This window comes from Coenobita brevimanus, chromosome 63 (genome assembly GCF_032717465.1).
Source record: "Coenobita brevimanus isolate Jiangsu-jjx chromosome 63, ASM3271746v2, whole genome shotgun sequence".
Classification (NCBI taxonomy): Eukaryota; Metazoa; Arthropoda; class Malacostraca; order Decapoda; family Coenobitidae; genus Coenobita; species Coenobita brevimanus.
In genome coordinates, this window is record NC_137016.1 from 13656136 (window position 1) to 13676836 (window position 20701).

The 20701-nt window shown below is 43.2% G+C and overlaps 2 pseudogenes; one reads left to right on the plus strand and one right to left on the minus strand.

Moving 5' to 3' along the window:
• Positions 1-20701, plus strand: part of LOC145404375 (cholecystokinin receptor type A-like) — a 91841-nt pseudogene that overhangs the window by 62168 nt on the left and 8972 nt on the right.
• LOC145404506 (uncharacterized) lies at positions 13609-18967 on the minus strand (annotated as a pseudogene).

The window sequence follows — 20701 nt, forward strand, 5'->3', positions numbered from 1 at the left end:
CAAGGAAAGGTAATCATTGTTGCAAAAGCTAACTTCTTCACTTCAAAGGCATATAAATTATGTTATTATACCCGCTCGGTCAAAGAAAGAAAGGGTGTTTTGTGTGTGTGTGTGTGTGTGTGTGTGTGTGTGTGTGTGTGCGTGTGTGTGTGTGTGTGAGAGAGAGAGAGAGAGAGAGAGAGAGAGAGAGAGAGAGAGAGAGAGAAAGAAAGAGAGAGAGAAAACCAGTCAAACAGTTTTTATCCGATTTTAACCAAACTTAGTGGGGAGGTTGGCAGCCAAGGGGTTGACCTATATATTGTCTTTGAGAACAATAGATCTAAGGTCAAGGTCACGGGAGTAGAGCAGCGCAAGACCTAGCAAGGTCAGCTAAAATCATTTTTATCCTTTATAGACCGATCTTCGAGGAAGGATGGAGAGTAAGGTAAGGGCATCGACTTTGTGAACAACCAGCCAAAGGTCAAGGCCACGGTTCAGGGGCAAATATTGAACGGTGTATCAGTGTGTAAAAAGAAGTAAGGTTTTATGTTTTGACCCAGACTTGATGGAAGGACTGACGATTACCAAAAAGGTTGACTTACTGCTTTTGAGAACTATAGGACGATGTCCCACGGCAAGGTCAGATTAAACGGTTTCTTTTTCAGATTTGACCAAACTCTGTGGAAGGCATCAAGGTTAGTCGAGGATAAAGAGATTCGATTTTAAGAACAATCAGTTAAAGACGAAAGCCACAGGGAAAGGTCAAAGATCAAGGTCACATGTCAAGGTCAGTTCATACAGTTTTAATCCGATTTAAACTAAACTTGGTGAACGTGTTAAGGGTCACACAAGGACGAAGTCCCATTGGGCAAATGTCACATTTTTCACGTGGAAAAGATGTGGACTGGAGACATCTAAAAGATGTGGCTCTCAGGTCTTTTTTGATAGTTCGTTTCACGAGAATTTAAGCACGTGTAATAGACATGTTGAAATTCATGAGTAATACACAGTAATATCTGGTGGAATAAATCACATGCATGCAAATTAGGAAAGCTGTCTAGAAACCAAATGCATAAAAAAATATACATTCACTCCCTAACTCCAGCAAGTTCTTCCTATGCTGAATAAAAGTAATAATTTAGCCACAATAAATTGTCAGATTCATCAATCATCAGAGCATTGTTAGCTTATAAGTCGATTAACTCATACCGACTATAATTTATTCAGCTTAGGAAGAACTTGTGGGATCTAGGGCTTGAATGTAAATTATTTTTACCCATTTGATTTCTAGCCCCTGAAGCGCGGATCGTCGTGTTTGCGACGCTCGCCAAAAAGGACATAATGGCGGATCATCGCATTTGCAATTCGAGTTAATTTTGAATAAACGCGGGCAAGGATGTTCCAACTGGTATTGTCTATCAGTACCATCATCCTTTAGCTACAAGTAGCATACTTTACCTTTGTACTACTGACCTCCGTTGTTGCCAAGTATCGCGTTTTTCCCCCCTCCCCCCCCTAACCACGGCCCGGCCAGCCTGGCTGTGATATATGGCAGCACTCTGCTAAGAACTGTAAATCTGCACTCTCCTCTCACAAGCAGTTTATGCTAATAGGAAACGCTTGTTTCCCCAGTTCTCACACTAGCTTTTTTTTCGCGTGGTTTGCGCCTGTTTAGCGTCAGTTTACCGCAGGCTTTCAAAGTGACATTATGGCGAGTTCTAGCTCTTCTGAGTCAGTGTGAGCAGCCGACAGGAACAAGAATAAAGTGACGGGCGTAAGGCAGGATAAAAAGCACGCCGCGGTGATCTTTTGGGAAGTAATACGATTGAAAATAATGTAGTATACGTGTTTTTAGCTGTGAAAATGGAAATGTTTGTTGAGTGACAGGAAGACCGCCGCAGCGCTGCATGTCGGCCGTATGCTTCGTTGATTTTAGACTTATTTTCAGTGCTTATTGTACAAATACGGATTCCAAACTACCTGTAAGTTGTAGTATAAAGTTTACTGTGACAGAATGAGGCTGTGGTAGAGGGGAAATCGGGTTGCTGAAGGTGTGAAAGTGAAGATTTTGTTACCCAACTTTTGCAAGTCTCCACAAGTCCTTAGGTAGTCCACGAAGGCTCAACACCTGTCTCTGGAGAAAGCTGAATGTAAGTACTCTCTGCCATACCAAGTATAATGTTCTAGGGTTAATCTCTGATTTTTGGCTAATATTTTCCTTCAGGTACTCAGACCGCGATCCAACCCCGCCACCCGGGGGGGGGGGGTCGGCTGTCCATAGCCGCGCTTTAGGGGCTAGAGAGCCTTCCTAATTTAAGTCGTATAAACTTGTCTAATGATTGATAAAATAAACTGTCAAGATGCATCATTATCATCAACGGGTTAAGTTTCAATAATGTACAAACTATATAAATGTCCTGCAAGATTCATATACTGCATACAGTACTGTAACTACATCAGTATAGTTAAGGTATAGTGAACAGAACCCACGAAACTTGGTTTGACTATAAGGTGCAATACATTAATGGTCTGCACAAGATTGGACACTAACGAATATAGGTATGTTTAAAAATAATACGCAGAGTAGTTGTTTAATTTATATATTGTGTATTACAGAAAAATCATTCACATTGCTATCTTAAAGAGTGGATGAGGTGAAAAGCTTTGGATTCCACCTTCTGCAGAAGAGCTCTATGTGACAAAAAGAAAGTAATTAATCAGAGAAATAAATTAAGGCAACTAATTAGGGAAAAATAAAATGCCATAGGGGAACTTAACGGTATACTAAAGATTAACGATGGATCAGATAGGACGGTAAGGATAGCAGACAACCAACAACCATCAGCACATTCAGCAGAGTGTTCGTTTCAGTAGCCAGATCCATTGCTTCTCTTAGGGTACAAAAGAAAATATAAATACTATAAACAATTAATCAGAAACCCTGGGAGCACTGTGAAAAACAAAAAACTACTTAGATGCTACCACGAAGAAAAATACAGTGTAGGTTCTGTGTGACAAATGGAGAAGCTGTCCACCATCCACTTAAGGAGAGTGCTGGCTGCATGGTATGTGCGGTTCTATACATGTAGGAGAATTACAGTGTTAGATCATCTGAAAGAATAAAACATAGATATTAATTTCAAGACAACAATAAGTACAGTAAATCAGAGAATTTTTTCTTTTGTTCAGTCATAGTACAGTGGGCTCGGACAGTACGTGAGTTCACAGTACGCAAATCACATAGTATGCAAGTGACCAAAAATAATAACCAAAAAACCTTCACTGCGCGAGTTTAGCCCACAATACGCGAGGTAGAGGCAAGGAGTGGCCCAAAACTGCTATTTTCCCTGACTAAGCGACCCCCCTTCCAGCACAACGTGTCCATCGCAACTTACAGGCTCTTTGGGAATGTGCTCAAGAGGATTCTACAGTAAGATCTTGCCAATAACGACTTCGACAATAACGTTTTCGGCAATAACATTAAGTTAAAAATAGAACCCAGCTTCTTTAATAATGTTTGGATTCGCTTAAATGACAGGTATTTCGCGAATGCTAAGTTGTTATACAGCAAATAAGTCCATAACAAGATAAGGAATGAAGCAGACAAACAAGGAGAGATGAAGGAAATTGCCAAAAATGTGAGCAGTAGCGCGATGGAGGATCCTCCCCTCACCACCTCCCCTGACTCGCCCGCCACCGTCCTCTCACCTCCACTGCACCCCCCCCCAGCCGCCTCCAGCTCCGAAGTCCTACCTGCTTCACCTGGCATACCTGCAACCACCACCATAAAGACTTACTGCAGTCTGGAAGAAGTGTAACATTCGACAGGCCGTAAATTTCTTCATCAAAGCCTGGAATAATACAACACTAGCAACTGTTAAACACGCGCAGTGCAGTGGGTGATGCAGCGGGGGCACTCTAAATGTGTTGCCGCGCCTCAGAACCCCTCTTATTTACGTCCATCAGGCCTGATGTCTACTGTTGTTAAAGTGACTGACCATATTTTTTTTTATCATAGCTATATCTGCAGTATACAGTATGTCTGAAAGATTTTCCCTCTATTATGTCTCTAAGGGTCAATAAATGTCAAGGTATATGGGGGTACTACCCATATGTAATTTTTCCCATAAGATTATGTATTCACAGTGCGCTATTTCAAAGTACGTGAGGACCAGGACCACCCATCCACTCTTGTACTGTGCGAACCAACTCTTTTTTTTTTTTTTTTTCAATATAGGTAAGAAATAACCCTTTTTTGCATGATTTAGGGGAACAACTTCCACCGCAAATGAATCCTAAGGCTTGTAATTGGGTGAAGTCAAATTCAAAATAATATCCTTAAACTGTACTAACTATGTATATATATACAAATTTAATTATTTCTCTGGGGAGAGGATTTACTCATATTTTGATTTTAACTGACAATACTTTCAGCCGCAAATGATCACATACTTACCCAACCGTCCTAACTCCCATTAATGGGTTGAAGTCAAGTACAAGATGAAAACTGTAAAATCTAACAAATTATTTACCTTTTAGTATTAACCTAACCAAATCTAACCTAACCTAACTTAACCCTATGCACGAAGTCATATATGAAATTTAAAAAAAGGGAAATAAAACTGAACGAAGTGCTTTTTAATCTGTTAACTGCGGCATTAGGTTTCGTGGTCGATCCCCCCCATGCACAAAAAGTTTTTTCTTTTTTCCTTAAAAATAATTTTTGCTCATGTAAATGAAAGTGTCTGTGGAAAAGAATAGGAAACCAAATATGAGTTCATTATTTACTTTAGTTTGGCCGTGGTACACTATTTGTGGACATTTGGGTGGAAAATGCAGCATGCCTTTTTAAAATAAAAAGAGCTTGATCATATGATGTACGTTGCAGTAGCACGCTATTCTTCATATGATGTATGTAGCAGCTATCAGGTTAATTAAACTAATCTAACCTACCAAATCAGACCTAATCCAACAAAATTTGACCCCCAACCTAACTTACATTAACTGTGAAAGCATCTTACCTAACCTAACCTGGCGTAATCCTTGTATGTGGTTGAAGTCATATACAAAATAAAGAAAAGGAATTAATATCGAATGAAGTGCTTTTTAACCTAACCTAACCTAACCTACCAAATCAGACCTAATCCAACCAAATTTAATTCTCAACCTAACCTACATTAACTGTGAAAGCTCATAATTTTGATTGCTGGGACGGGCTAAGGTCGCCCTCCCCAAGCCGTGACAATACAGTGAGTTGTTACTGCACGAACAAAAACACCTAAAGGACACATTTGCGAGGAAAATGTCATATATGAACCCCCCCCCCCTAATTTGAGGAGTAAACATCATTGGAAAGGCTGGAATTTCCCTAGGGTGTGACTAAACGAAAACGTAGTACTACCTAAATTAGCACTATACAGGCACCTGACAATTAATACCTAGCCTATAGGCTTGCCTAGGCCCTATACATCATACGGATAGGCTAGGCTATTTAGACCAAGCCTTTGTGGTTGACCAGTTTATTTAAGGCTAATTTCTTCTACAGTCTTTATACCAAAAGCTTATATATGATTAACTTTTGATACTGAAAATTGATAGAGGACTTCAAAAGCTTTACCTTTTCTCAAAGTTTGTGCCTTTGTACGTATGGTAAATGCGGGATTTGAATGTTTGTGCAAGGTTACCATTGAAAATACTCAAACTTCGCTATAGGTAGCAAGATGGAATGGCAAAATAGCTAGAATAATGCCGCAGATATTAAAATATCATTTTAAATGGCTCAGATAACTATAACATTTATTGAACGCCACTGGATGTAAAAATTAAATATTTATACATGATCAAAGTCAGTTCCTCTATATCTAGCGAGAAAGTATAGCTAGATTGTACGAGCATGGAAACACTGTGTTTGAGGCGTGTTGCTTACGTCGATATTGGTGATCTAATATTATTTCGTATTCGTCAAAAAAAAAAAAAATAATAATAAAGAAAATGTTTAATATGCACATAAAAAGTATTACCTTGAATATCATGAATATCCACTGTACCATCATTTATATCGCTTAAGAGAGATGATCATTTTGGGAAACGAAATATCCACAACCACTTCTCTCTCTCTCTCTCTCTCTCTCTCTCTCTCAAATACGGAATTCATGGAGAAGGTTTGGGGAGGCCTTTGTTCAGGACACTAAATGGCTGATGATGCAATATATATCGTCATCAGCAGCAGCATGACCTGGCCAACTCTATTTCTGTCCTTTTAGTACTTCTTTAATGTCTTTTACTAATTTAGTCTGCTCTCTCATCAAAGATGTGTTCTGTCCCTCAAGGATATTCCCAAAGAGCAATAGAAACGACAATGTTAGGAATATCCTCATATATATATACAGTGGGCTCGCATAGTGCACGAGAGATTGGGTGGTGCACGAGCTCGCGCACTGGGAATTCGCGTACTAGGAATACATAATCTTTTGGACCTTAGAGACATAATAAAGGTCATATGTTTCAGACATTGTATAAAGCTATAGCTACAATAACAAAAATATGGGTAGTCACCTTAACAACAGTAGACAACAGGCCTGATGACCTTAAATAACAGGGGTCCTGAGGTGCAGCAACACTTACAGCGCTGCACTCCCCACCACACCTCCCACCGCACCAACACTTCCCTCCGCAGACTCCTCTTGATCACTTTCCCCAGGAGCATCCAAGTCACGCACTTCGGCCATAAACCCTTCAAAGTCCAATGCTGACACTTCTGACATTGCATCCTCTTCATCCTCAACAGGATCAGGAGCAGACGATGTCGATGGTTCCGCTATTTCACCAACTTGAGCCCGCTGTGTGTAGCTTGTTATGAGCGTCTGTCTTCTCCTGTTTATTTCTTCCCTGTGCCTGTCTGTGTAGAAATGGAAGAGTTTGTCGATACCAACAAGAAGTTCCTTCGTTCTTAGGTTGCTCACTTCCTGTGCCTTCACCTCTTCCTTAAGCTTATCCACGGCAGCAAGAATCTTGCTGATGTTTGACATATACAGCTCAGTCTTGCCTTCCATCACACTAGGCTGCTCAACTTGACTCTGTCTGGCGTCGGGCTCTGCGTCAGCCTCGTCTATCCGTTGCAACACTTCCTCGGGAGGCTGTTCCTCAGTAGCAGTGTGCACTTCTTGTATGTCCGCCAATGTAACATCCTCGAAACCTGGTACAGCTTGTGCTGCTGTCAATGTTGCTGCCTCAGCATCGGCCAGTGGTTGAATGGCCGTCTCCTGGGTGATGCACAGGTGAGGCATGAGCATTCGCCACGCATGGTTCACCATTGCAGGTGTAATCTAGTTCCAGGCTTGAAGGAGAAATTCAACTGCGTCCTTCACAGTAAAGTTACGCCAAAATGCCTCAACAGTCATGCCATCTGTGGTAGGTCGGGATAGAGGTGCTGGTGGAGATGGAACGGGAGCAGATGCCTCATCAAGGTCCGCGTCGTGATCTTCTTGTAGGACATGAAGCTCCTCTTGTGTGTCGGTCTTCCTGCTTAGGTAGTCGTACACTTCCTTATGGTAGAAATGCTTCACTGTGGCGATTAGTTCTTGATCGGGTGGCTGCATTAGTGACGTTGTGCGAGGCGGCAGGAACACAACACGACAATCCTTGTGAAGATCTTCCAGGTATGGAGGATGACTTGGTGCGTTATCAAGCACAAGGAGCATCTTAAATGGAATGCCCAGTTCCCGACACTTGGCTCTCGCATCAGGGACACTCCGCCTCGTTAACCAGTCTGCCATAATGTTCCCGGTCATCCAACCATTTATGGACTTATACCAATACACGCCACTTGCATCCATGTTCGTGAGGTTTTTGTAGCACCTTGGATGTGAAGCTGTGTGTACAACTGGCCTCATCTTGTGGCTCCCAGACAGGTTTACAGCGAACATTACCGTCATCTTACACTTCTGGAGCTTGCGACCAGGGGCTTGTTTCTGTCTTTTAGCAATGTAAGTTGATTTTGGCATGGCCTTGTAATATAAGGACGTTTCATCGATGTTGTAGATCTGGTCCTTCGTGTACTGTCCCTCTTCAATAATCGTTTTAAATATTGCAGGATAGTCTCTCGTGGCCAGCTCATCGGCAGAGGCACTTCACCAGAAAATTTCACGTAACGGAGTTCCTTGCGCTTGAGAAAACGGTCCAGCCATCCAACCGATGCCCTGAACGATTTTTCCACTTTTAACCTTCGAGACGCAGCCTTGTAAAGAGCTGGGCTTGGTTCCGAATAAATCTTCCATTGAGTGGAACACCTTCCTTTTCTTTCCGCATTATGAAGGTGGCAAGATAGCGCTCCATTAATATCATAGCACGATTTCCCACCCGCGAATGGCTGTCTAGGTCAGAGGCACCGTACGTCTTCACTACAGCCTTTATGGCTTCACGGTTCTTCCACACAGTTCTCACTGTAGATTCAGCCAGTCCCAGGGTTCTCCCGATAGCCGTGTTTCCTTGACCCTCCTCCTTCATCTTAATTATCTTTAACTTGGTGGTATGTGTCAGAAGTTTCTTTACTCTTGGGGTTGGAGCCATGGTGCAGCAAAGTACAGGCAGCACAAAAAACACCACACGTTGTACACGACAGGTTAGCTGTAGAGAGCAGATCCGCACAGTGCACGAGCCGGGACTGTTATGGCGCTCCCGCTCCCTTGTACCCCAAGCTGCACAGTAGAATGCCCGGGAATTTCTGCACATCAACATGACGACACGTGAGGGGTGGTCGCGCACTAGTAGAAAATGGCATTTTTGAGCCACTCCTTGCCTCTGCCTCGCGTTCTGTGCGGTAAACTCGCCCATTAAAGGGTTTTTGGTTATGATTTTTAGTCACTTGTGCACAAGGCGAATCGCGCATTGTGGTGACGCGCACTGTGCGAGCCCACTGTATATATATATATATATGCGTATGTATCTTAATTTCCAATCAATAAATTTTATGAAGTGCTAATAGCCAGGCTACATAACTACTTTCATATATACCAAAAAAAGGCATAAACTCACACTGCTCTAATGTTGCAAAATCACAGTCGGAACTAATCTATTTCATGTGATTTCTACCACCACATATATCTCATACTATTCTGAGAGAATTCACATGAATTCTTCATCCAGTTGTACACGAGATCTTCTCAAGTGTTTCCACGTGGAAAAGATGTAGAAATCTGGTGAATACGATGTACATGAGATTTCACCAATTATCCATGACTGTAGAATGTGGAAATCACGAGCTGTGTTCATTGGAGTAATTTGATATTAAGATTCGTTGGTAAAAACTGTGTAAGTTTTTTAAGTTTTATGATACTTGTTTGTTGTTTGTTTGTTTAAAGTTTCCCTGCACATATAGTGCAGGCCGGGCCTTACATTAGCCCGGTCAGTGGTGTATGGGCTGGTTAAAAAACAGTAAGTGGGGAGAACAGGACCTAGGGATTGCCTAGCACACACGTCCTGTCTCCTGGCGGGCTTTGTGGTGTGTGTGTGTATGATACGTATTGGACATGTAAATATATATTCAGAATCACTGCAGTAAAACAGAAGACAAGAAAGAATTATGCAAATAAACAATGTTATTAAATGAAATCAAATTCTACCTAGTAGCGTGCATGACATCATTTATATTTCCTAATTATGTACAAAGTAGGAATACATAAAATAGTAAAATAAAGGAACAGACATTGTTACAAAGGCTCCCCTGTTAAGAGGACCTTGGCATGTTAGAGGTTGAGCCTGCAGGGTAGGCGTATGGGGCGTCCAGATCGAGACGAGGTGAGAGGAGGCACGAGTTCAGTAGATGAGGAGGGCTGAGCAGGGTTATCGTTGTCGTCGAGGTATGAGGATATTAAGCAGTCAATTGAGACACAGTCACTACGCCCGGCCATGCTGAGTCGGTATGCCTTGGTGTTGCATCCTAAGACCGCATACGGCCCCTGGTAAGGGCAGGTGAGGGGTGATTTGTGGGCATTGTTCCTTACAAAGACATATTTACAGGAGTGGTGCAACTTGGGAAGGTGTTGAGGAGGCAAATCCTTGTATGTCTGAGTGTAAGGCATGTGTCTGCCAATGATGTGATGTAGTCTGGCGAGGTAGGCATCATCTAAGGGAGTGTGGGTGGCGGAAAAAAATTCGCCAGAGACAGCAAGAGTCTCTCCAAACACCATTTCAGCAGAGGAAACGTTAAGTCCCTCTTTTCATGTTCACATGCCAAGTAGTACCCAGGGAGCTGAGCCCTCCACTCAGGTCCAACACATTGTGCCATCAGCGCAGCTTTCAGGGTGCGATGGGTTCATTCAACCATACCATTGGCAGCCGGGTTGAGAGCAGTAATGTGATGGATGTTTGTTCCCATTAGCTCAGTCCATAGCTGGGATATGAAGGCAAGGTCCCGATCAAAGGTATCATCTGGAACACCAAAGTGGCTGATCCAAATGTGCAGGAGAGCCTCTGCACAATCTTGGGCCTTGGCTTGCCTCATAGGGATAGTTTCAGGCCAGCATGTGGAGTGCTGAGTAGTGGTGAAGAGGTACTGGGTGACATCTGATTACATGCAGGTGTCCAAAACGGCACTTAGGTTGGGGAAACTCTCCTGTCCTTGACTCCGTGTGCCATCCTGTCTTGCTGGTCTGGCAGACAAAGCAGCATTGAGCCCACTGGCTGTCGTCCTTATTCATGCCGTGCCAGACATATCTTTGCTTCATTAGCTTTGCAGTCAAGCATCTTGATGGGTGCGACAAACCGTGGATGAGGTCAAAAATTTTTCAGTGAAAGGGCTTTGGGATGAGAGGACAAGGGCGGCCCATGCTGACATCACAGAGGATAGTACAGCCACTGTCGCCAAAAAAGATGTCCTTCCATCGTAGATTGGTGATGGCAGTACGGTAGGCAGTAGTCTCGGGGTCTTCCTCTTGAGCTGTAGTTATGTCATCATAGTTGATTCCAAGGTGGACGGCATTGATCTCCACCCTCGAGAGGGCATTGGCTACCGGGTTCATTTCCCCTGGCATATACTCAATGGTGCATCCGAGCTCAGTGATGCTGGAGAGATGTCGTTGTTGGTTGGCAGAGCATGCATCACTAGGCTTGGAAAAAGCGTGTTCTAGCGGGCAATGATCTGTACTAATGGTGAATGGTGTGCCCTCCAGAAGGTATTTCAAGAGGCGAACTGCTAGGTAGACAGCAAGCAGTTCACAGTCGAAGGTGCTGTACAGTAATCCCTATACCATCCAGACGCCCACTATCCGGATTCCCCACTTACCGGACATTGTGGGCCTGGACCTTCGGAACCGAAAAATGGCCAAAAAAAGAAAAAAATACCCCTCAAATCCAAATTTTTTCCCACCTATAATTTGAAATTGGTGCATGGCACTGAAGAGCTGTGTTTATCCCTTCACCCCTTCCTTCCTCACCTCTCACCAGTTACTGCCAAACCACCATTGTGAGTAGAAGTTCGTTGCAATGGATGCCGCATGTGCTCGTTTTTGTGAGTAAATAAACTGCAATACCTCACCACCAGACCACATGGGAATTTACAGTGTTGGTCAGTGTTAAGAAATTAGAATTTGGAGTGCAAAGGATTAAAGTGTGGAGTGCAAAGTGGAAGTTGAAACTGGCAGTTGAAACTGGCGTGGGGAAATTATGAACAGAATGTACAGTGTTAAACAATTATAATTCACAGTGGAAAGAATTCAGTGTAGCACAACACTGGATTACTGTACGTGCTTCAAGAGCATTTTCACCACTGCCAGAGCCTCAGAGGAGGAGGCCACAGATGTGCTGTAAGTACCCTGTGCACTGCTAAATATTTTCCATACTCACTTCTAATTCCTTATTCTCTGGTTCCTTTCCATTATTGGCATTAATAGGGTCTTAAATAGGTGCTATGCATGTCTGGTAGAGAGTTATTTAGGTGGCTCCCAAAGTTAGGCTGGGTTAACATCCATAAGTACCAGTCCAGGAGGCAGGGGCCCACTATCCGGATGGACCCACTTTCCATACATGCCTTTGGTTGTATTACATCGGATAGTGGAGAGATTACTGTATTTGGTTTCCGCTTGCCATAGTCTTCTGCTGAAGAATCCCAGTGGATGGGGTGTACCATTAACTGTTTTCTCAAGAAGAGCCTCTACAGCGACTGGCTCATCCGTGGTGAGGGTGAGTGGAACGCTAGGGCATGGGAATGAAAGTGTTGTAGCTGATGCTAGGGCGGTCTTCATATCCTCAAAGGCTTTCTTCTGCTTCGGTCTCCATTGCAGTTTCTTCTGTTTCCCAGCAAGAGCATTGTAGAGAGGTTCCATGGTATGAGCAATCCTTGGGAGGAAACGGTGGTAATAGTTTACCATGCCGATGAATTCTTGGAGGCCCTTGATGGTGGTGGGGGACGGGAAGTTTGCCACTGCTTCCATCTTGCTTGAGCAGGGGTAGACAGCAGCTGGTGATATTTTATGTCCAAGGAACTCCACAAACGTGGCACCAAACAGGCACTTGTCGAGATGCACAACTAGACCATTATTCCTAAGTGTTCATAGCACTGTCCGAAGGTGCTGAAGATGCTCTCTGGTGTTCTTGGAGAAAACTAGGATCTCATCCACATAGCAGGCACAGTAGGGGAGGTTACAAGGATACCATCCATTAGGCATTGAAGAGTGGCACCTGAATTCGAGACCAATGGTGGAATAGTTGAAGGTATAGGTCCCGAATGGTGTGATGATCACTGTCTTGGGTACATCTTCGGGGTGTACGGGGACTCGGAAATACCCTTTCAGGAGGTCAAGCTTTGAAAAAATCTTGGTCCCATATAGGTTGGAGGTGAGGTCTGCTATGTTAGGTAGAGGGTAGCGGTCAGGTTCAGTGACAAGGTTAAGGCGTCTGTAGTCAACGCAAGGTCACCAGGTTCCATCAGGTTTTTTAACAAGATGGAGAGGTGATGCCCATGAACTCGATGCTTTCTGGCAGAGACCCATACGTTCCATGTCAGCGAATGCTAGTTTAGCTGCCTCAAGTTTCTCAGGAGATATGCATCTGAATTTGGGTTGCACAGGAGGACCTATTGTCTTGATGTAATGAAAAATGCCATGTTTGGCAGGCTCATCAGGCTGCTGACGTAGCTCTGGTCAGAAAATATTAAGGAACTCTTGGTAGAGGATGTCGTAGGGGCCATCAGTTCTCACGGAGCAAACTCCGGTGTAGTGTTGGTGAGAACCAAGAGGTGCCGTCCAGAAGGTGACTACATCCAGCAGTCTACAGTTGGCGACATGAACAAGTAAGCCGTGATGACCCAGGAGGAGAGGCATCTTGACGTCAGCGATGATGAACTCCCAGGAAAAGCTGTCTCTGGGTGCTTTGATGATGAAGGTTCGAGTACCGTAGGTTGGAATGTTGGTTCCATTGGCAGCAACGAGTTTGATGTTGGTTGGTGGCTTCCTGTGGTGTTCCTATCCTTCACTGTAGCAGGAAATAAGGAACAGAAGGCACCTGTGTCAATCAGGAACTTGTAGCCAGATAAGGTATCTCTTATGTAGAATCCTGATCACGGTGTACTGAATGCATGAGTGTTCGGAAGTTTGGGGTATTGAAAGGCCACTGATGCAGTTAGCAGCAGCCCAGTTACACGTTTTTTGGCCACTGGCATCCAGGTATGGAACTGCGTGCAGTCGTTCCAAACTTGTTGTGATAGTAGCACAGTCCGAAAGGCAGGAATTGACCGCGAGTTCCAGGTGTGCGGTTACAGATCTGGTTGATGGGTAGCCTGACGTGTGTGAAGGTTTTAGTGGTGTTGGTGTTTGGGAAGCTCCTTGGATGGGGCAAAGCAGATGGTGTCAGAGATACAGGAAGCCTTGGCAGCATTGATAAGCTCATTTACCTTCTTTATGAGGGCATCCATGGGGCTTTCATCAGCATCATGTAGGGCAGCCCTCACAGAAGGGGGAAAACATCACAGCCATAGCTTACGAAGTGGGTCTACAAGGAGTGGTTGCTTGGTTGTAGGGTCTATTTCAGGCAGTCTAGCAAGAGCTTGCATCTCATTCCATGCCTCATGTGCTGTAATGTCCCCCAGGGGTAGTTGTGGCATACTGAGAAGAAGTTGGGCCCAGTTGCTGACACTGTAAATTCTTGCAGGAGGTAATTCTTGAGATCCTCATAATTGACATCATTGTCCTTTTCTTCCAGCCATGCCGAGACGTGGGGAAACAGGTCTCCTGGAATGGCATCCAGCACGTAGTCTGCCTTGGTGTGGGGGTCGGTGACTTTCCACTGATGGAACTGAACCTACGCCCGCAGGAACCAGAAGATAGGCTCCTGGAAAAGAAGGGCGACAGCTTTACCGCAACGGTGCCCGCGGGAACCAGGAGATGGGCTCCTTGGAAGAGAAGAGCGACAGCCTTACCGCAACGGTATTCACTATTGGGGTCTGTTCCTGTCTACATTGACAGCAGGCATAACGGTGTAGGCAGGTCACTCATGGATCACCAGTTATAATGAACAACAAAAAGTCCTCTAAGTTGTATAGCATTTATTGGACATGTAAACATATACTCAGAATTACTGCAGTAAAACAGAAGACATGGAAGAATTATGCAAATAAACAATGTTATTAAACTGAAATCAAATTTTACATAATAGCATGCATGACATTTTACTTCCTAATTATGAACAAAGTAAGAATAAATAAGAATAAAATGGCAACATAAAGGAACAGACATTGTTACCATTCAAGGTTACTCGGTAATGCCGAATTTTCTGCCTCCAAACCAGTTGGTTAGCACGTGTGTAGTACTCTCAAAGTGCTTCTTCTTGTTGTTAGATGGTTTTTGTTCAGCTTAGGAGATCCTGCTGATATTAATGTACTTAATGAGGGATATATCTAATCCACACAGTTTGAGGGAAATAATTCCAAGAGTGAGATACTCGTCTGGAGACAACGAGAATAGTAAATACAACATCGTAGAGAATGGGCAGCTCCAGTAGTAGCTGACACCCTGGGGTTATGTGAAATGTGAACAGAGTGGCCTCCAGACTGAAGCTGCCCTTCTCCTGCAGTATTCCATCGTCCTTTCAGGGTACAGGGAGTGAAATGAGAAGCGTTTGTACAGGCAGGCAGCAAAGCCTGCCACTTATATCGGTCCCAGGGAGTGAAATGAGGAGCGTTTGTACGGGCAGGCGCAGAGCCGGCCACTTATATTGGTGCCAGGGAGTGAAATGAGGAGCGTTTGTATTGGCAGGCTGCAGAACCGGCCACTTACACGGGTGCCGGGCAGTGAAGGCGTGCCTTCCCAGCACCAGTGAATTGCTGAGTGAGTCAGACAACGGTCCAGGATATTTGGTCGTGTCTGGGAAGGAGCCTCTGATGGGGATAATAATCATGTCCTGCCAAGGATACTCTAAGACAGTGAGTTGTTTTCCTCTTTATATTGATATTGTATTGCCACCCGGGACGCAGGCCTGTCACCTCCCCTTTGACACCTTCAGCCTGAATACATAATTTCAGTCTTGCTGTCTCCGAGCGATTTTATTCATATTAGGTTGCGCTTCCAGGCTGAATTAAACTGACTGGTGACAGCCTGAGTAAAGTCATCGTAGTAACGAGACTAATATTTTGAACTGTGGTAGCCTGCTATGGATTCCAGTATGGCTTGCACGGACCTCTATGAGAGTATGATATTTTTACTTTTTTTTGCTTGGCTATAGTATATACTGTATGGTGTATATGTAGATTTAGTGTGGGAGGACGTAATATTGTTTAAGAGAATGCGCTGGCTCAAATTCAGTATTAGTGGAGCAGAAATAGATCAACAAAGGAAAATGCTCGGGAGCTGTGGTCCTGTTGTCTGGAATGCTATGCTGCTCGACTGTGTATGTGTGTGTGTGTGTGTGTGAGAGAGAGAGAGAGAGAGAGAGAGAGAGAGAGAGAGAGAGAGAGAGAGAGAGAGACTCTTGTTCATAATTATAATTTCTCTCTCGCTTTTCGTTTATTTTTTGTTTTGTTTTACCATCACATCTTACTTTTATCTCAGCTACTCTTAAACTGTATTCAGTATCACGAGGTTACTTTAATTGGTCTTGGAATGAGCCGAAGTAAGGCATCACGAGCCGCACTGATACCATGAAAGATTTTGTGGCGGATCTTGGGTAGCGGCTGGAAAGGCTTAATGGGATAGTAGTAATGCCAGCAGCTTAGAATTTGTAGGAAGGACATAGCCTAGGGGGGTGAGGGAGGAAGTTCTAAGTTTCTAATCATTTTAACGCCTAGATGACGATAGACCACTCCTAAGCTGAATTAATGATCCCGTGGTTAGAAGAATAAGCTACTGTTGATTTATGTTGTTATTTATAGGGTTAACATTCAGTACAACGACGCCATTCCTTTACTACTTTATTCCTTTATTTCTTTATTATTTTATTCCTTAAAATTTCTTTATTACTTTTTACTATATTTCTTTATTACTTTAGTCCTTTATTTCTTTATTACTTTGTTACCCTATTTATTACTTTATTTCTTTATATCTTTATTACTTCATTACATCGTTGCTTTATTCCGTTTTCCACCTGACGATTTTATTTAGCCTTGGACAACCCTCATCGTTGTCAGTGGGTAATAGATGGTAAATAAAATCCTTCCTTTTTCGAAAACTCCCTCCGAATTATATAATTTTGTCTGGAAAGCATAAGTATTAGGTACAAAATGTATACCAGTACTGAAGAAGTTGTGGGTCTTGTCTGTTTATTATTAACTTGTCTGGAGAAAGCCAGAATAAAATAAAAACAGGCGACACCGTACCAGAAACAGTTAAAGGTTTTGTCAGTCTTAAAAAAAAAAAAAAAAAAAAAAAATCTGGGGATTGCAAGAACAGGATCTAGACCTTATAGACGTTATGGTAGTGAATGGGTTACGGTTCTTTTCCCGGTAAAATCCATCTTGAAGGAGCAGAGGATAAGAATGAAGGACGAGGGAGCAGAAGAGTACTGGAGGAGGTTGGAGCCGCAAGGGATACCACTGGATCTGAAAACGAGAAGAGAACTTTCAAGGAGGCAGAAAATTATGCAGGTGGTCTGAGAAAAGGTTAGACGATCCTGCCAAGAGGAGAGTCTTGGGAGATAACTGGAAACATTTGTGTGAGAAAGAAAAATTTGCTGTCGAAGTCTGGATCAGGAGAAAATAGAAAGAAAGTGGGTACGAAAAACTTGAGGAAATTAAACGATAGCTAAAAAATAAAATCAATACTTGAAGGCAACAGTAAAAATATTAAGTGAGACGAAATATGCAAGACCAGATGAATATATATATCTGGAAGAGCTGGAGAGGATGGGGACGCTGGAAGAGAGTTTTAGATTCAAAAGCTGAAGGGGAGAAACGTACTTAGAAAACAGAAAGAGCCCGGTAAAAGAGAGAGAGAGAGAGAGAGAGAGAGAGAGAGAGAGGGAGGGAGAGAGAGACAGACAGACAGACAGACAGACAGACAGACAGAGAAGGGAAGTAAAGGTGCACTATAAGAGACCTGAATGACGCCGGTTGAGTCGTAGTGATGGATGACAAAATATAAAGATACAAAGGAAAGGCTACTAAAGGCGTTTGTTACGATAGTTTGGAAGGTGTGGCCAGAGGAGTGTACTACATTGTAGTCTGCCCACCACAGTTTGGCTTCTTCCTTTGCAGAAAACTTCAAGTAACTGTTAGGGAAAATAAAACTACGGCTATACATCCCTTCCATGGCACCTCCGTTGGAAGCACAGTACAGTATAGTACTTCTTGTTACAGCCTCATGATGGAAAGGTGACAGTATTAGGCCAAAGAAAAGTGGACAGAGTATAGAAGTAAGCAATAGATAGACTGGAAGACAGTACTGAGGGCACAGAGAGTGATAAAGTTATTTGGAGAGACATACAAACCAGAAGTGAGGGTGTTGTTATTAATGATAAGTAAAAAAAAAAAGTCATCCCGGGAGAGAGATGACAACACTGTTGTGAATGTTCCGGAAGATGGCGATATAAAGCATAGCCTGTTTGAAAGTAAGTATAAAAGGGAGGGGGGGGGGAATTCTGAAAGCATATACAGTACAAGATAAAAGTAAAAAGGAGACAAATAAATTAGATACCATAATGGGAAGATGTAAAGGAAATAAATTGGGCTGCTTTACGAGGAAGTTAGTGTTAGATGAATTTTAACTGGAATATTACTCTGGCAGAGAGAGACTTGTCTGAGCTTGTTGAGAAAGGGAAGTTTGGAAGAGTGTGGTGGAAGAGGAACTTGGAGACGGATGGCGTGATGACGTCATTGGAAGATATTGTTACGAGAGGGAACCAGGGAGTTAAGTACAGTAGTGTGTAAGATGGGTTTGCAAAAACGTAACCTGGAAGAATATGCAGGAAGAGGGTACTGCAATGTGATCTCGAAGATGGGTTTGCAGAAGTGTTACCTGAGAGAATGTGCAGAAAAAATATACTGGAATGTAATCTCAAAGAAAATCAGGAACAGAATGCTGGGGGGTACGGAGGGAACAACGCTGAAAGGGATGGATGTAAGTGAAGGTCCAACAAAGACATTTACACGTATGAGAGTTATACATAGAAGGGACCTGATATGTCCTTACCTGATGGAACTGAGCCAGTCCCACAACTTATATACTAAGTAGTGGTTGCAGGAAATTATATGGACCTTGGTAATAAGGCAAGAATGAGTCTCCTTGGTTGTTAGTAAATTCAATCATTTAATAAAACTAAATCTAACAACCAACTCAGCCGAAAGGGATCAGGTTTTGTCCGGGACGATGTGGGAAAATATGCAAGAAGACTGTTTTGTTAAGGATAAGAGGATATTGTACGAAGTGAACCTAAAAGACGGTACTGTGGGAGACGGTGGACTGGAAGAGGGAAAGCCTTGAAAACTATTGTGAAACTTGGTGTAAAAGACAACCAAGAAAAGACATGTGAATTACGGACCAGGAACTGTACTGTGGGGCGGGGTCATGCACGAGGTACTTGTAAGAGAGGCACCTGGAGGAAAAATGCTGAAGAAAAATCACCAGAAATTAGTGTTGTGATAGGGACACCTATAAGGGTGCTGGGAAACGCTGCAAGAGGATGTTAAGAAATGTGGCCATAAAGCAATCACTATATAAAAAATAAATTTATAAAAGGGTGCAGGACTCTGATGCCGTGTTTAAAAGTAACAAGCATTTTAAGTAAAAGATTTGGAAGAAACGGTAATGTAAGAGAGTGTTGTTTGAAGGGAAAGTGTTGCAAGAGAGAACCTGGAAGAGGGTACTGTGAGCTGGAGGGACCTGGAACAGTACCAAGGAAGAGGATCCTTTAAGAAAATGCTATGAAAGAGACTCCTGGAAGAGACTTGTGAAAGGAACACGTGGAGATGTGACAGAAAATAATGGACAGTACGGTAAACAACATTATCTTCATAAAACTTGTATTTTGTGATGTATGTAAAAATGAAACGGAGAGGAACCTGGGAGGGAGGAAAATTCCACATCCACCAATGGCAGTAGTATTGTTTACTGGCAAAAGTAAATAGTTCCGACCGACGTAAACTCCCTGCAGATATGAATAGAGATGTTGCTGTACATGGGAATGTGTGTATAGCAAAATGAGGTGAGCGAGGGAGAGGATGAGGAAGGGGAAGGGAGAAATGCAGCAGGGCTAGATGTTGAGGTGAGAGAGAGAGAGAGAGAGAGAGAGAGAGAGAGAGAGAGAGAGAGAGAAGTGGGGTAATGAGGGAGAGGGAAAGCTCTATCAGGTGTTTTTATGAGAGACAAACGTAAAAAAGTGTTCTTAGATAAAAAGACATTTATATTGGAATATTGAATGAGGGTATTTTGAGAAAACGCCCAAGAAGGGAGTGATGGAATGTGTCGTGAGAAGAAAGCTGGAAGAATTCTATGAACCTGAAAAGGACATAAAGGCGACTGGTGCAAGACAAGTTCCTGGAAGATTGCTAAAAGACTGAGTAATTGAAGGGGTTTTAGAGGAGAGGGTTGGAAGTGAAGAGCCTGGATGTGAGTGCCAGAAAAAAAGGGGGACTTTGAGGGGTGTACAATTAGAAATTGTTTTGGGAAAGGAAAGAGGATATTGCACGAGTGAGTCATAGAGGAGAGCATGGTGGAAGATGGAGGTGGGAGAAGCTGGAAGAGGAGAAAGTGTTGTAAGAGAGTCTGGGAAAGGAGTCTGGAGAAAGTTGCCTTAAAGAGGGTCATGGAAAGAAGATGCCGATAAGAAGTTGCTGGAATGATCCCCAAATAAGATGCCGGTAAAAAGTTGCCTGTAAGTTGTATGGAAGAAGATGCCAGAAAGAAGGTGCCGGTAAGAAGATGTCAGTAAGAAGATGCAAGTAAGAAGATGTCTGGAAGAAGATGCAGGTAAGATGCCGGCAAGAAGCTGCGTGTCAGAGTGTGATGTAATGCGAGTGGTGTTCCGTGCCTGGGTGACAGACAGCCTGGGTCGACACCCTCTGTAATTGCCACCCAGAGCCAATTTGTACCCTTCTCCTTCCCCTTCACCATCACACTTTTTCCTTACATCTCGTACTCTCGTACTTGTCCTTTCCCCTTATCAGTAGCTTCTTTTCATTTCCTCCCATCCTTTTCATTGTCCTGACATATTCCCTTCCCATTTGGTTTACTCTGTAATTTTCATTTTTACATATGCTAAACTCTCTCTCCCTCTCTCTCTCTCTCTCTCTCTCTCTCTCTTT